This window comes from Lissotriton helveticus, chromosome 9 (genome assembly GCF_964261635.1).
Source record: "Lissotriton helveticus chromosome 9, aLisHel1.1, whole genome shotgun sequence".
NCBI classification, from domain to species: Eukaryota; Metazoa; Chordata; class Amphibia; order Caudata; family Salamandridae; genus Lissotriton; species Lissotriton helveticus.
In genome coordinates this window covers 945,811,485-945,827,320 of record NC_136070.1, presented here as the reverse complement: position 1 = coordinate 945,827,320, position 15,836 = coordinate 945,811,485, and positions in this window count along the sequence as shown.

Sequence of the window (15,836 nt, the reverse complement as noted above, 5' to 3'; positions counted from 1 at the left end):
ATTGACTGCACTTGATGTTTTGCAGAAATCCAAGTAACTGCACAATGAAGAGAAATGTACATTGATCATCTTCAGTAGTGTCCTGCTACATGAAGGAACATGGTTAATTTCTACAAAGCACATGTTAAGGAAAATGGTTACCAACCAGAAATTCTGATCCCTAGAAAAACATGGACAGGGTAATGGAATAATTTATTTTAAAAAAACAGTATAATCATCATTGTTATCATCATCGGCAATACTAGCAGGAGTAAATACATACAGCATCATTGGTATGTTATATGAGAGGACTGTGCAACAAAACATGTAAGATATAACAGATTAAACCAGAGAGCCCAGATTCACTAATATTTGACACTGTTAAATGCAGCAAGACAACTTGCTGCACAGTGACAAATGGGGAGAGCAGAAATGTGCCATAATTACTAACATATAGGCACTCCTGCTCTCTCTCCGCGCTGGCACACTTGTGGCTGCCAAGCGCCAACACAGGCACCCTTGGGTATGGTCAAGAGTGCATTTGTTGCAGCCAGGATTGTTTTTGTGCAGGAAGGGACACCTTCCTGCACAGAAACAATACCTAGAAGCAGTTTGCTCCTTCGGAAGAAGTAATAACGAGGAGAAATAAACATATTTCCCCTTGTTATGCCTCACTTGGGAAGGCATAACATTTTAACGCATTCCCAGGTTTACTAGTCTTAGTAACTCTGGGAATAATTAAAAAAACATGAATTGATGCGTGGGAACACCCACGCTCCACCCATGCAACGCCTTCCGCACGCAGAGATTAACATAAGGCAGCAACTTGCGCTGCCTTTGCGTTATTCTAGATTTACTATGCTAAGCAGAGTCATGCAAGGTGACGCTGCTTGTTATGTTATGTTATTGGTCTCTTATATAGTGCATGACTCACCCAGAGGCATCTCAGCGCTTACTTAGGCAGAAAGAAACCGGAGGAAAAATGGAGTATCAGAGCCGAAGAAGGTTAGAATAAGAAGGCCTTGAGTTGTTTCCTGAAGACCAGATAGGAGGAGCATTCACGTAAAGCCTCAGGTAGAGAGTTCTAATATTTAGGGGCAATATATAAAAAGGCTTTGCCCCCCACACAAGTGCGTCGGATGCGAGGGATCTTCAACAATGTTATAGCGTTTGATCTCAGGTTACGGCAGGAGATCTGCTTACAGAGTTTCTTTTGCAAGTAACCAGGACCTGTACCATTGATGGCTTTAAAAGTGAAACAGCAGACCTTGAAGAATGATCTCGTTTTCGCTGAGAGCCAGTGAAGCTCTCTGAGCAGTGGAAGTGATGGAGATCCTGGGGGGTGATTTAGGACTTCCTTGCCGCAGTATTTTGGATGACTTGAAGTTTCGCTACCAGAGTTTCACCCACTTCGGCCAGTAGAGCGTTCCCGTACTACAAGCGACTCCCCACCATTGCCTGGACCACCTTTCTGCGATGTTTCACTGGTAAGTATGGGATGATTCTACGAAGTAGACGAAGACTATAGTAGCAAGAGCTTGTGATGTTTTTGACATTATCCTTCATAGTCAATTCGTCATCCAAGTGTATTCCCAAACTCTTCACTGAGGGTTAGGGGTTGGGAGCTCTCCCCAACTGGGCAGGCCACCAATCGGCCATATTGAGATTATTAGTTCTTCCCAGAAGCATATGCTCCGTTTTCCCTGGATTGAGTTGGAGACAACATTCTGTCATCCAGTTTGAGATGGCCATCATTCCAGTCGAAAATCGCAGTCTCTCCTCATTAGGATTTGATCCCATAGGGAAAATCAGCTGAGTGTCGTCTGCATACGATATAATCTCGAACCCGAAAGGTCGAACAATCTTGGCCAGTGGGGCCATATATACGTTAAAGAGAGTAGGGCTCAAGCAGGAGCCCTGTGGTACTCCCTTATCTAACCGGAATTTTTGAGACCTGAAAGGGCCCAGCATGACCGTTTGCCCTCTGTCCGTCAAAAAGCTTTTTAGCCAATTCAGGGCAATGCTTGCCATGGTAAATCTAACTTAAGAGCTTACGTTGCCTTGCGTTGCCTTACGTGACTCAAGGGTAATGCAAGCCCTTGATGAATCTGGATTGAGGAGTGCTTTATGTTATCCAGTTTTCCAACATGTTTTTATATAGTCATGGGTATTACTTCTCAATATATTTACTGAACATCTAAGACTATGAATCATTCAGTTGTGTATGACATGCATCCACATGAGGTTAATAGTACATGGCCAAGGAATATATCTTTAGGGGTTAACTGGGGGCATTGGAGACCCCCTCTATGCCCTTGACTCCCCCTTCCTGATTCAAATTATCGGCCAGTTGGGCATACATCAAAATGGGACCAGTGCTGTATAAAAATATTCTCCGGTGTTGGGAAGAACTAATTCCAACTTCATAATGATGAGCCTAATGATGCAGGAGTGGAGACCTATTATGCTATTTGGATATTGAATGAGTCAAATGTTCTAGTCTTTAGCTGTCTAAAAAAGATGACTCTGTGTGACTAATGATAGTAATAATAATAGTAGCACTTGTAAAGCGCAACAGCTACCCCAACAGAGGTGTCCCGGCGCTATATTGAGAATCAGGTAGGGTAACTGGCCAGGTGCTAATCCTGTCAAAAGAGCCAAAAATAGTACTGCTTGAAAGTTACGCCCGGAACATGTATCATACTTTGACACAGTACAATAGAGCATGGCTTATGTCTGGTACTTTTCTACCTATGCCATGTGGCATTGAATGGATGTGTTACATGTTTGGCTATAATGTGGACAGTGCAATGATGGCAGTCAACTATAGCACCTCAGAAACCTATTTTGTTTGACAACAAGTATCTGATTTCTGTCAAAGGCTAAACCACGTGTACACAGTATGCCTCTGTTTCTAATTCTAATTCTAATTTCTAATTTAAAACACTTGTAGAGCGCGGCGTACACCTTGCGGTTTCTTGGCGCTGGAGGTTCAGAACTGAGGGAGAAAGACCAAGGAAGGGTGGAATAAGTATTAGGCGGGGAAAGCCTGGCTGAAGAGGAACGTTTTCAGGTCTCTACGGAAAGAGAGATACTGAGTAGCAGAACGGAGGTTGTCTGGAAGTGAGTTCCAGAAGATAGGAGCCAGAGTTGAGAAGTTAGAACCGCCCCATTTTTTGCGTGAGAAGCGGGGGATCTGAAGAAGAGATTTGGAGGAAGACCGAAGATTTCTAGCGGGGACATAGGGTTTAATTAGTGAGGCGATGAAGGCGGGGGCAGTGCCCTGGCGGGCCTGAAAAACCATGCATCCTATCTTGAAGAGGGAGCGTTGTTTCACGGGTAGCCAGTGAAGCTCTTTTAGAAGGGGGGTGGAGTGGTGATAGCGTGGAAGGCCGTATATCAGCCTGGCCGCCTGGTTCTGGATGGTTTGGAGTCTACGCAGGCTATACGCTGGAATGCCATGATAGAGGGCGTTGGCGTAGTCCAAACGTGAGATGACCAGGGCGGCTATGATAATCTTAAGTGCCTGGGGAGAGAAGAAGCGGGAGACAGAGCGGATAGTTCGGAGAGTGAGGAAACAGGAGGAAACCACGGAACTAATTTGTGAGTGAAGAGTGAGCTGATTATTCATTTTAACACCCAGTGTCTTGACCACAGTGGAGGGGGATGGTGCCGGGCCAAGAGAGGGGGGCCAGAAAAGAGAATTCCAGGGGCTGGATGAACCACCAGTAAGAACCAACTCGGTCTTGTCGGGGTTCAGTTTAAGGTGGTTGTGGTTCATCCAGTCCCTGATGAATGTCATAGTCGACTGAAAATTAGAGACCGAGAGAGGAGAGGGGGACAGATCAAAGATGAGCTGGAGGTCATCCGCATAGTTATAAACAGTGACCTCCAGCTGCTGGAGTGCATAGATAAGAGGAAAGATATAGAGATTAAAGAGTAACGGAGAGAGAGAAGAACCCTGGGGAACACCACAGGTGACAGGGAGAGTGGTGGAGGTGAAATCGCCCAGACGGACCGCCTGAGTGCGGTCCCTCAGAAAGGAGGAGAGCCAGACCAGAGCTGATCCCCCGATACCAGCCGCCTTGACACGGGCAAGTAGGATGGTGTGGTCCACCGTGTCAAAGGCGGCGGAGAGATCAAGGAGGACCAGTGCCTGGCGGTTGTTATCATCCATACCCTTTCTGAGGTTGTCCAGGACTGAAACTACGACCGATTCGGTCGAATGCCTAGGGCGGAATCCTGCCTGGCGAGAGGCCAGCCCCCCATTCGCCTCGGTGTGAGCGCTCAGTACCGCGGTGACATGGCGTTCCATCACCTTGCCCAGAAAGGGCAGCAGGGAGATGGGGCGAAAGTTAGCCGAAATGGACGGGTCCGCTCCGGGTTTCTTCAGCAGAGGTACTATAGTGGCGGCCTTGAGTGCAGGGGTCACGACACCCTGAGCCAAGGAGCTATTGAGAAAGGCGATAGGGGGATCAGGGCAGCTAGAGTATATTTGCTGTAGGATGCGTGCGGGGCAGACGTCCGCCGGAGACCCCGACTTAACTTTAGGGAGTATTGCCAGAAAAGATTCCTGAGTAAAGGGAGGGATGAAGGTGAGAGGGTTTAGGACAGTGGGGGGGGAGGGATCAACAAAAGCAGAGGAGGGTGAAGGGATATTGGCCTTGATAGTTGTGATTTTGTCCAAGAAATAGTGGTTAAGTTGATCACAGAGGGGCTGGGAGGGAGGGATTTGGGACGAGGTTCGGTCCGAGAATGCCAGGTCATTCACAATGCCAAAGATTACCCTGGGTTTGTTGTCGGCAGACGTTATTTTCGTAGAGAAGTGGTCGGTTTTTGCAGCCAGGATTGCTGTTTTATATTTAGCCAGTGATGCCAGGAAGTGAGTTTTAGATGAAAGGCTATAATCTTTCCTCCACTGCCTCTCCGCCCGTCGGGTGCTCAGTTTGAGTTCTTTTAGGTGGTCATTAAACCATCTATTGGAGTCCTTGAGTCGACGGATTGAAATGCGACGTAGGGGAGCCACTGAGTCACAGCCTCCCGCCAGCCAGGTGTTTATGGCCTTGGCTTGAGAGGCAGATGATAGGCCAGAGAAGGAGGGAATGGAATTACGGAGCAGGGAGGTCAAGGAGGGGAGATCGAGCCTGTTCCAGTTCCGTGCCCAGGTGTTTTTGGCACGCGGTGTTCTGGAAATAGGGTTGTGTAGGATGGAGAAGGAGATGAGGGCATGGTCGGACCAGGGGCATGGAGAGACAGCCACCGAGGCCAATGGAAGGTTGAGCGACCAGACCTGGTCAAGTGTGTGCCCGTGGGAGTGAGTGGGGTCAGTTATATGTGGGGTGAAGTTGAAAGATAGTAAGGATTCTGTAAATTCCTTTGAGGCCGGGCACTCGTGTGGGTCAGCGGGCCAATAATTAAAATCCCCCAGCACCAAGACCGAGGCGTAATTGACCACCAGATTGGCCAGTAGGTCTTGAAAAGCTGGTAGAAATGAAGGTGAGGGCTGAGGAGGACGGTACACAAGAAGGCAAGTGATGGGAGGGGAGGATAGGAGGGAGCGGACTACTAAGAAGTCAGCAGGGAGCATAGGGGGAAAAGGAAGTGATTGAAAGTGCAGATCGGACCTGGCGATTAAGGCTACCCCACCGCCAGCCCTGCCCGCCGGGCGATCGGCACGTAGGGCCACGTAGGAAGGCGGAAGGGTAGCCAGGAGAGCGGGGAGGGAGGAGTCGCAGTACCAGGTTTCGGTCAGGAGCAGTAAGTCTGGTTTCTCAGAATCGAGTAGGACGTACAGCTCGTGTTGGTGCTTGACCGCTGACCTGGTATTAAGTAGGATGACAGATAGTGCTGGGGTCGTGGGGCAGGGATCGGCGAGGGGGGGGCAGGGTGACAGGGGGGTGGGTAGCAGGGGAAGCGGAGATGTAGGGAGGGTAGGGGCAAGGCCTAGTGCAGAGACGAGTCTATGGACGGAATCCGGGAGAGGCCAGGGGCCTTGGAGGGCGACGAGGTCCTTAGACGTGTAGGACAGAATTTTGGCATAGTGACGTGCCCCTGGCCCCGTCCGGCCGCGGACGGGCGCAGACGGGCTTGACTTATGCGCGACTTCGGCGCGAAGTCGGCGCTCCCGCTGCGCTCGTCCGCTGCGCGTACTGAAATGACACATTGTTATAGATGGCCGTAAGGGCGGGAAGTGGGCGTGGCCTGAAGGTGGGCGTGGCCAGCCGGCAGGAGGGCGTCACGTGAGCGCTTGATCCGCTACACGGAGCCCTCGAGGTGCAACAGAGCAGATAGCAGCAAATAAATGTTTCGTGGAGATTTCTGACAGCCTTTTTCACAAAACCCTGATTTGTACACAAGAGGGATGTATGTTTTTGCAACTTTCCTTCCATATGCCTGTTTCCCTCACCCTATGTCGGAAAAATTTCTACATTTCTTTATTTCTTTGGAAAATATTTCTCATGTCAAGACATCCCTTATTCCAAACCCCTTTCCAAACTGGTCTGTTACTCTTTTCACTGTTTAAGAACCATTTGCCAAAGTCACCCAGAAGTTACACCGACGAAATACAGCAAAGGTATCACAGTGGGAACATTTGCACCATTTATGTCACTGAAGCATGTGAAATGTGCCCATGGTGGTATTTTGCAGTCAGAACCAAATCACTACCTGGTCCATGAAATTGTTCCATCTCGCAAATTTCTGCAAAGGTCATCATTCATAGAACTTTTTTGAAAGGTCATTGTGTTTCATGACAGTTTGTATTGTAACGAATGACTACAAAATACTGAAGGGTTTATGAAATGTAGCATTTTGTGCTTTGTCTTTGGCACAAAATGCTACAAAATGTCACACAACACAGCAGAGAAATTCCAAACATTGTGAATATTTCGCTGTTTCATTGCATTAAAAAAATTGCCTTAATCAATTGCATTTACAGCCCTCTTAAACTCTCCTTTGTGCTCCGTCTACTATAAAATATTCTGCACATTGGCCACACCTCCACAGTCGTGAGTCATATTCATTCAATGCAAAATAAACGGGAGCCTCATTTACAAGGCCCCTGCGCTGCCGGGACAGCACTTTTAGTGACGTTCTGCTGCGCACACTGCAGGGCCATATCTACAATGTGACGTAAAGCCACTCTGCATGGCTTTTGATGGCCTTGTAGAAATGGACGGAGGCAACGTAGCGCAGGTCACTGCGTTGCCTTACCCTGCGATAGGGAGCGTGCCATGGACTTTAGTGTGGGTGTATCCATGTAACACCCATGGCATTAGACACATTCCCAGATGTACGGGATTTCTTAAACCTGGAAATGGACAAAAGCCTATTCCTCTCCAGAGGTGGCATACGGGAGGCGCTACAGGAAGAAATAACATTATTTCTCCTAGTTCCCAGCACTCATAGAAATAGAAAATCGCCCCTATTGATTGTTTTTTTAGCAGGAATGTCTATCTTCCTGCACAAAAACAATCACCCCTAAAATGCAGACACCTTTGCACTATGGCGCAAGTGTGCGTGCATTGGCACATGGCAGTCATTTGTGTGCCAACCGGGGTGGGGTCGGGGGGGCAGGAATGCGCTATGTCTGATAGAAGCAGCTCATTGCTGCCCTTTTCTTTTGATGTATGGCACCATCAGGAAGGCTTGTGGAACTGACCTACATCAAAATATTGTAAATGAGGCCCTGAATCTTTTTTTGCAGAAAGTACACTTTTTAAGAATAAATATGAATCCCTCAAGAAAGACAAATGAAGGAATCCTGCCCTTTTTGCTTGCACTATGAACAATAGGATAGCATGTTTCCACTCAATGTTGAAAGGTGTGAATGTTTTATAGTAAGCTAGGGGTAAATATTTCAGACCCATGACTGCTCAAAAGCACAATGCAGTATAATTTTCCTTCGCTACATTGTTCTATGTCTGGGCCTTCAATTTGAGTTCCTCATTCCATGAGTTAACAATGACTTAATTTGTCAAAGCGGGACCCTAATGTTAAGAGACATAGAAGATGTCACACTAGAATTATTCCATAATGATATAAATTCACATAAATATGAGGCATGCCAGATACCTCATGTGACTTGATTCAAGCTATTGTATTTTCAAAAGCCACAATCAATTTGTTGAATGATATTATATTTAAAAAAACATTCAAACACACTTTACCATTCTATCTCTGGCGTTCATAGTGAATGATCTGAATGCTCCACCAATGCTGAGCGCATTGTAAATCAATGTACCGCTGGAGGAACTCTCCGTACTCCGAGAGACCTGTGAAGTAGATAGTAATACACTGATGATTTTAAGACACTTCTTATTACATTGTGGAACTTGGTAGAAATATTTTCACAATCAAGGCAGATGATGACAAATTAAATGATTGTCTTACTCAGATTAGGTTTCTTCAGTTACAACATTGATTGTGTCATCATCATCATCATCGCAACCTCAAAAAGGTACTCCGGCAGAAATGCAGTGTCTCTCTTCTTCTATCCCTGCTGTGTGTTCTAAGAACAAGCCCTCAGTCACTTGAAGGGTGGTATGCTTCATCATCGGGCTGCTACTCACATTGATTTTGGTGATTACCAATGTGGGCTACAACCCTGGTAATGAGGACGGCTCGTGGTGGGCCTAAGAGTGGCATGAACATTGCTTCATCAAAATGTCCTGAGTTGAGGAAGTGACACCACACACCCTTTGCCAATAATTACATCATTGGAATTGACATCATATGACCTCTGAACCTGAATATTTCCAGGAAGTGATGTCACTTGAACTTCACCCTGATGCTCACAATAATTGACATTGCTAAAGAACCATAATAACAGCATGGTAATTATAATAACTCAACACAAATGTTTGTTTTATATTCCACCTATACTAGGGTACTGAAATGATCTTTGAAAGTTGTAACGCAATGTTTTACCTAAATTATAGAAAGTGAGGGAGCAAGGCCTCTGCTAAAGGTATTTAGTGGGTGTTAGACCTGTCTGGCCTTTTGCGTAGTCCCTCTAATTTATTATTTATTTTGTCCCCTTTTAGCCCCTCATGCCTTTATTTATTTTTGTGTCCACTAGATTTTTCAAGGTGTTGGTCTAGGGGATAGGTGCTCTTTCGCCCTCATAGTTCTTCACCTCAGGCCTAGAGGCCTTTCCTGACAGAAATTCCCTTGGAGTCACAAAATGGTGGCTACCAACTGTCACCACTGACAAACCTAGAACCTGTCCCATAGGATAGAGTAGGGCATTCCAGAACCTTCTGGTCCCTTCTGGACCTCTGAGGGTCAGCCTATAAAAGGCGGAATGCTGGTCAGCCATTTTGTCTTACCAGAGAGAGTCAGCAGGAGGACAGGCTGTAGCAGAAGGTGGGGGTAGGATAGTCAAAGGGTTGACCTCCTAGTCTAAGGACGCTGCCTTATTGATTCACCACCCTTCCTCCCTTGGGTTACTTGACTTGTCCCTGCTGCTTGGGATTACTGGAGACCCTGGGCGCCTGACCAACCCCTAGTCTGGAAGTACGGGGTGTGAGAAGGAGAAGGAGACTGCGGCGCTGTGGAGCGCAGTCCTCTGCCTAGCTGGAAAAGACTGTAGACAGACTCTGCTGAGGGTTGCTAAGAAGAAGGGGAGTACCCTCTAGCCCTTTCAATCGATCCCCCCATCTCTGGTAACGTGGGTCTGAACTGTCTTGAGATCTCCAGAGTGATAATCCTGCTCTGGGACGATATTAAGGATAGTGCCCCAGAGCAACTTGAATCCCGAATTTCTCCTTACCCTCGCTTGTGTCAAAATCCTGTGGGTACTGAGGGAAATTATCGTGCCCCTACCGGGCGCCCCCTGCCTTCACCTCCAGCGGATTCCTGGTTTATGGCAGAGAGGCTCGGAGAAGCCGTCGAGCGGCAGTGTCCTGGTACCGCTTCTGCGTGGAGGAGAGGGAGAAGCGTCTCTCCTTGGTGTCAGCGCAGTGGAGGCGGGTCCGGTGGGAGTGTCCTGAGGCCCGAGGTGAGAGGCGGCGCCAGCGTGGGCGTCCCGCGCATGTCAGGAGGAGTAGTGCTTCCCTCGACCGGCGCGAAGGAGAGGTGAGGAGAAGCACCGGAGGAGTCTGTGGGGAAATCCCCTCGCAGAAGCTCCGCGGGAGGAGCGGCTGACTGGGGACGGGAGCGGAGCCCTTCCCACCCCCGGGAGAACCAACGCCGAGATCCCTGGCACTTGTGGTAAAAGGACTGAACCCTACCCCTTGCAGGGCCGATTCACTGGCCGGAAGCCAGCCAAAGTAGCGGAATAGGTGAGGAGAGGGAGGGAAAGTAACGGAGGAGATCTGCAATCCTTTTGGTAACTGGTGAGAGTGAAGATTCTCCCCCAAAGCTTGGAGTGGGGAGGACTTATAAACAGCGACTAAACTGTCCTCATGTAGTCAGGCCTATAAGGAATTGGGCTAGGTAACAGTCGATGACTAAGAGAGGTTGATTGCATATACTCTGTAAAACCTTGGGAAACAGCTGAAGGTTGAATTATACTCTTGAAAATTACTGCCAGAAGTATCTGAAGTTGCCAAATAGCCCTGTTTACAGACAGAAGGAGGGAAGTTAGAGTTGAGAAGCTGTATATGCTGGCCTGTATTTATGAAGGAGCCAAATCTAGAAAATATTCCTTTAAAAGTATAAAACACTTCACAGAAGTCAAGTCTAACAAATTTTTGAGTCTAATGTAATGTGCTTTTGGTGCTGATTAATGATTTAAGTTAGCAACTTTAAAAGTATTATTATTTCCATGTCAAACTGTAATGTACTAAGCTGTGAATTCTAAAGACAAGAGAGCAAAGATTATTTTTATAAACAAGCTCATATTTTTCCAAACATTGGTGTAGCGTCCTTTTTGAGTGAAATTGCGTTGATTTACTGCTGGGTGGTTTGCAACCTTTACACATGTGCCTCTAAGTGATAGTGTCTTACCCTAGGCCAGGCTACCCTAGGTGACCTGACATATTTAGGTTCCAACAAGTTGGTGTCTAGCGGTGGGATCCTGACTGTGGTTGCAACTACTCTGTAGTAATTGAGCGTAATTCACTAGCCTACACCAGGAGTTTTCTCCTAGCGGCCCTCCTAATTCTTATTTTTGTTTTTTTCAAATTTGTTCCTGGTGGTGGGGTGGAGGTAGCTTCAGGTTGCCTTGCAACTCTATTCTTCTTGTGTGTGTAGCTTTGAATTGCCTGTGGTAAAATGGAGTTTCCACTAGAAAAACTAGACACCTATTCGGTGGCTCAGCTAAAAGATTTCTGTCAACAATTGGGAGTGTTCTTTAAGCGTGGTGCCAAGAAGGGGGAACTCCAGACCAGTTTGAGGGCTTGGGTGGAAGCACGCAATGAGGAGGGAACGGTGGAAGAGGAGGAATCGGACAGAGGTACTGTCATTGATAGGACTGCGGAATGTTCCCCGGGGGTGGGTGAGATGTCAATCAGCCCCAAGGCAACCTCACGGGAGGGCAGCAGTGTGTCATCGAGAGGGTTGTCAGAAACCGAGTTAGCTGACAGGAGAGAGGATAGACTGTTAAGGTGGGAAATAGCAAAAATGGAGTTGGAAGAAAAGAGGGAGGGGAGGAGGTTAGAACAGGAGAAGGAAGAGCGGAGAATGGCTCATGAATTCAAACTAAAAGAGTTAGAACTCCAGGCCCTGCAACGGGGACCCTTTCCAACTCCAAATGGTGGCAGCGAAACCAGAGAACCAACCAGGGAGTCCAGACCCTACCTGCCTAAGGATATAATTGCCAGCTATAGTCAGGGGGATGACATAGCCAAGTGGCTGTCAGCCTATGAGGTCTCCTTAAGAGCCCATGGGATCCAGGAGAAGCACTGGGGGGGTGGGTTGTATAAGTACATGCCTCCTACTGGTCGGGACACCTTGCTGGCCTTGGAATCAGAGGAGCAGACCAACTACCCCACCATGAAGCTAGCATTGGTCAGGAAGTTTGGGCTTACCCCGGAAAGGTATCGCCAGAAGTTCAGGGGGAGCCACAAGTTAAGCACCCAGAACTGGGTGGACTTCCTTGATTATGCAAGAAAGGCATTGGAGGGCTGGGTAAAGTGCAGTGAGGTGAGGGATTATGAGGGGTTGTATGATCTATTTTTGAAAGAGCACCTCCTCGAGAAATGCTTTCCCGAGCTGCGCCAACACCTGGTGGACAGCAAGCTGACCAATCCCCGGAAGCTTGCAGAGGAGGCGGACATCTGGGCAAGTACCCGGGTGTCCTCAAAGGGGACTGGAGGGGATTCCCAAAAGGCCGGACAGGGCGCCCCCCAGAAGAAGGAGGGGGGAGATAAAAAGAGGGAGTTCTCTAAAGGTCCCCAAAACAATTTCCAGGGAAAGGGAACAGGTTTCACCCCTAAGGCAAACCCGCCCAGGAACCCTAATCCTGGCCAAAGCCAGCAGCCAAGGGTTCTCCACTGCTTCGAATGTGGTGGTGTTGGACATTATAAGGGAGATGTCAGATGCCCAAAAAGACCACCCCCTCCCACCGGAGGAAAACCACCGGGAGTAGCTAGTGTAGCGCTCGGGGAGGAGTTGCCCTTAGATAAGGGGGGTGAGTGGGCGGGTGTCACCTTAGTGTCTCTGGGAGAACGGGAGATGGTTCCTAAGATCCAGGTGCCCCCAAATACTGTTAAGTATGGGCAATGGATCACCATCAATGGTCAGAGAGGGGAGGCTCTGAGAGATACAGGAGCCAGTATGACTATGGTGAGAAGTCAACTGGTGTCTCCAGAGCAGGTGGTTCCCAATGTACTCCACCCCGCCGCGATGGCTGACGGCAGAATGGGCCACTATCCCGTGGCTGAGGTTCCCTTTGAGTGGGAAGGGGTTGCAGGTTCACTTCGAGTTGCCGTAAGCCCTGCCGTGCCAGTTGATTGTCTGCTGGGGAATGATATGGAGCACAACGCTTGGAGAGAGGTGGAATACCGGACGCATTCTGCGATGCTGGGTACACCTGACTGGGCCTGTGTGAGCACAAGGTCTGCAACTACCCGGAGAGGGAGTTCGCTTGGGTTGGAGCCTGGAACAATGGCCCAACCCGCTGCCAAAAAGGGACAGACCCGAAGACAGGAAGAGCCTGCTTCGGCTTCCGCACCCCATGTGACAGATCGGCCACCTGCGGTGGTGGACCAGGAGTCCGTGGAGGGGGAAGTAGACTCTCTGGAGGATTTACCCATCCCTGCTGAGTGGCATGTGGAGGGAGGACCTACCAGAGAGGAATTCTGTAAGGGGCAGAGGGAGTGCCCTACCCTTGAGGGACTGAGACGTCAGGCTGAAGCCCAGGCAGCAGGTGATGTTACGGAACACTACCATATTTACTGGGAGGATGGACTCCTCTACAGTGAACCCAAGGTACCCTTACCTCGTTCATCAAGGGCCTTGGTAGTTCCGCAACAATACCGAGCCTTTCTGCTGGAATTGGCTCATGCTATACCCTTGGCAGGACACTTAGGTCAGGACAAGACCTTTGCTCGGCTTGTCCTCCACTTTTACTGGCCTCAGATGAAAGTGGCATCCAACACCTACTGTCGGACATGTGTATCCTGCCAGGCCAGTGGGAAAACAGGGGTGAAGCTGAAAGCTCCTCTGGAACCACTTCCCGTCGTTAGCACCCCCTTTGAAAGGGTGGGCATCGACATTGTAGGGCCATTGGATCCACCAACAACAGCTGGTCACAGGTTCGTCCTGGTTCTGGTGGATCATGCCACACGGTATCCAGAGGCAATTCCCCTAAGGACTGTCACTGCACCTGTGGTGGCTAGGGCCCTAATGGGGATCTTTACCCGAGTGGGTTTCCCCAAAGAGGTTGTGTCTGACAGGGGGACCAACTTTATGTCAGCTTACATGCGGGCAATGTGGAAGGAGTGCGGAGTGACCTACCGGTTCACCACTCCTTATCACCCCCAGTCGAATGGACTGGTTGAGAGGTTCAACAAAACCTTGAAGGGCATGATCAGAAGTCTGCCCGAAAGCCTGCGGAGGAAATGGGACGTCCTCCTACCCTGTTTGCTATTCTCCTACAGGGAAGTGCCACAGAAGGGAGTGGGCTTCAGCCCCTTTGAACTTCTGTATGGGCACCCTGTACGTGGTCCTCTCAGCCTGGTGAAGGATGGTTGGGAGAAGTCTCCCAGGAAACCCCCCAGGATGTGGTGAGCTACATGCTGGCCTTCAGGAGCCAAATGGCGAAGTTGTGGAAGCAAGCTTCTGACAACTTGGAGGCCAGCCAGGCAGTCATGAAAGAGTGGTATGACCACAACGCTCACCAGGTGGAATTGGAGCCTGGCCAGAAAGTGTGGGTGATGGAACCTGGAGAGCTTAGTGCCCTCCAGGATCGCTGGACAGGCCCATTTGAAGTGTTGGAAAAGAAGGGTAAGGCCACATACCTGGTGGACCTTAAGACCCCTCGACAGCCCCTACGGGTGCTGCATGCCAACCGACTCAAACCCCACCATGAGAGGCCCGAGGTCATCTTAATGATGGTGACTGATGGGGGAGAGGAAGCGGAAAGCGAACCTCTCCCAGACTTGTTCTCATCTCAAGAGAAGGATGGATCAGTGGAGGGAGTGATTCTCTCTCCCACTCTAACTCCTAAACAGCCGGAGGACTGCCTCCAGATACTGGAGCAGTACTCTACGTTGTTCTCCCTTGTCCCGGGAAGGACTCACCTGTGTACCCATGATGTGGACACAGGAGACAGCCCACCAGTGAAGTCAAAGACCTACCGGCTGTCCGACAAGGTGAAGGCTAGCATCCATGGAGAGGTTGACAAGATGCTAGAGCTAGGAGTTATAGAACCTTCCAGCAGCCCTTGGTCCAGCCCGGTGGTGCTAGTGCCAAAAGCCGCTCCACCAGGCACCACACCAGAACTGAGGTTCTGTGTGGATTACCGGGGACTGAACTCAGTTACAAAGACTGATGCTCATCCGATCCCTAGGGCGGATGAATTAATTGACCGGCTAGGATCTGCCCAATACCTAAGTACCTTTGACCTCACTTCAGGGTACTGGCAGATCTCCTTGACAGATGGAGCAAAGGAAAGGTCAGCCTTCTCCACGCCTGAGGGACACTTCCAAATTTGTGTGATGCCCTTTGGGCTCAAAAATGCCCCTGCCACATTTCAGCGGCTGGTGAATCAGGTCCTCTCTGGAATGGAGAGTTTCTCCGCTGCCTACCTGGATGACATTGCTGTCTTCAGTAGCAGTTGGGAGGACCATTTGCAACATTTGCAAGCAGTTCTCCAGGCCCTGAAACAAGCTGGATTGACAATCAAGGCCAGCAAATGCCAGATTGGGCAGGGGTCGGTTGTGTACCTTGGACACTTGGTGGGTAGGGGGACAGTGCAGCCCCTGCAGGCAAAGATTGAGGCAATCATGGCCTGGGAACCCCCCAAGACACAGACTGAGGTCCGAGCTTTCCTGGGCCTCACAGGCTACTACCGTCGCTTTGTGAAGGGGTATGGCACTATTGTAGCGCCCCTCACAGAGCTCACCTCCAAGAAACAACCTTGACGGGTAGTTTGGACGAACGCTTGTCAGCAAGCTTTTGAGAAACTGAAGCAGGCAATGTGTGCAGCACCGGTCCTGAGGGCCCCAGACTTCTCCAAGGAGTTCATTGTCCAGACAGATGCATCAGAACATGGCATTGGGGCAGTGTTATCGCAACTGAATGAAGAGGGCCTGGATCAGCCTGTAGTCTTCTTATCCAGGAGACTGCTTCCCCGGGAACAGAAGTGGAGTGCAATTGAGAGGGAAGCTTTCACGGTGGTGTGGGCTCTGAAGAAGCTGCGGCCATACCTGTTTGGCTCGCACTTCCTGGTTCAGACTGACCACCGACCC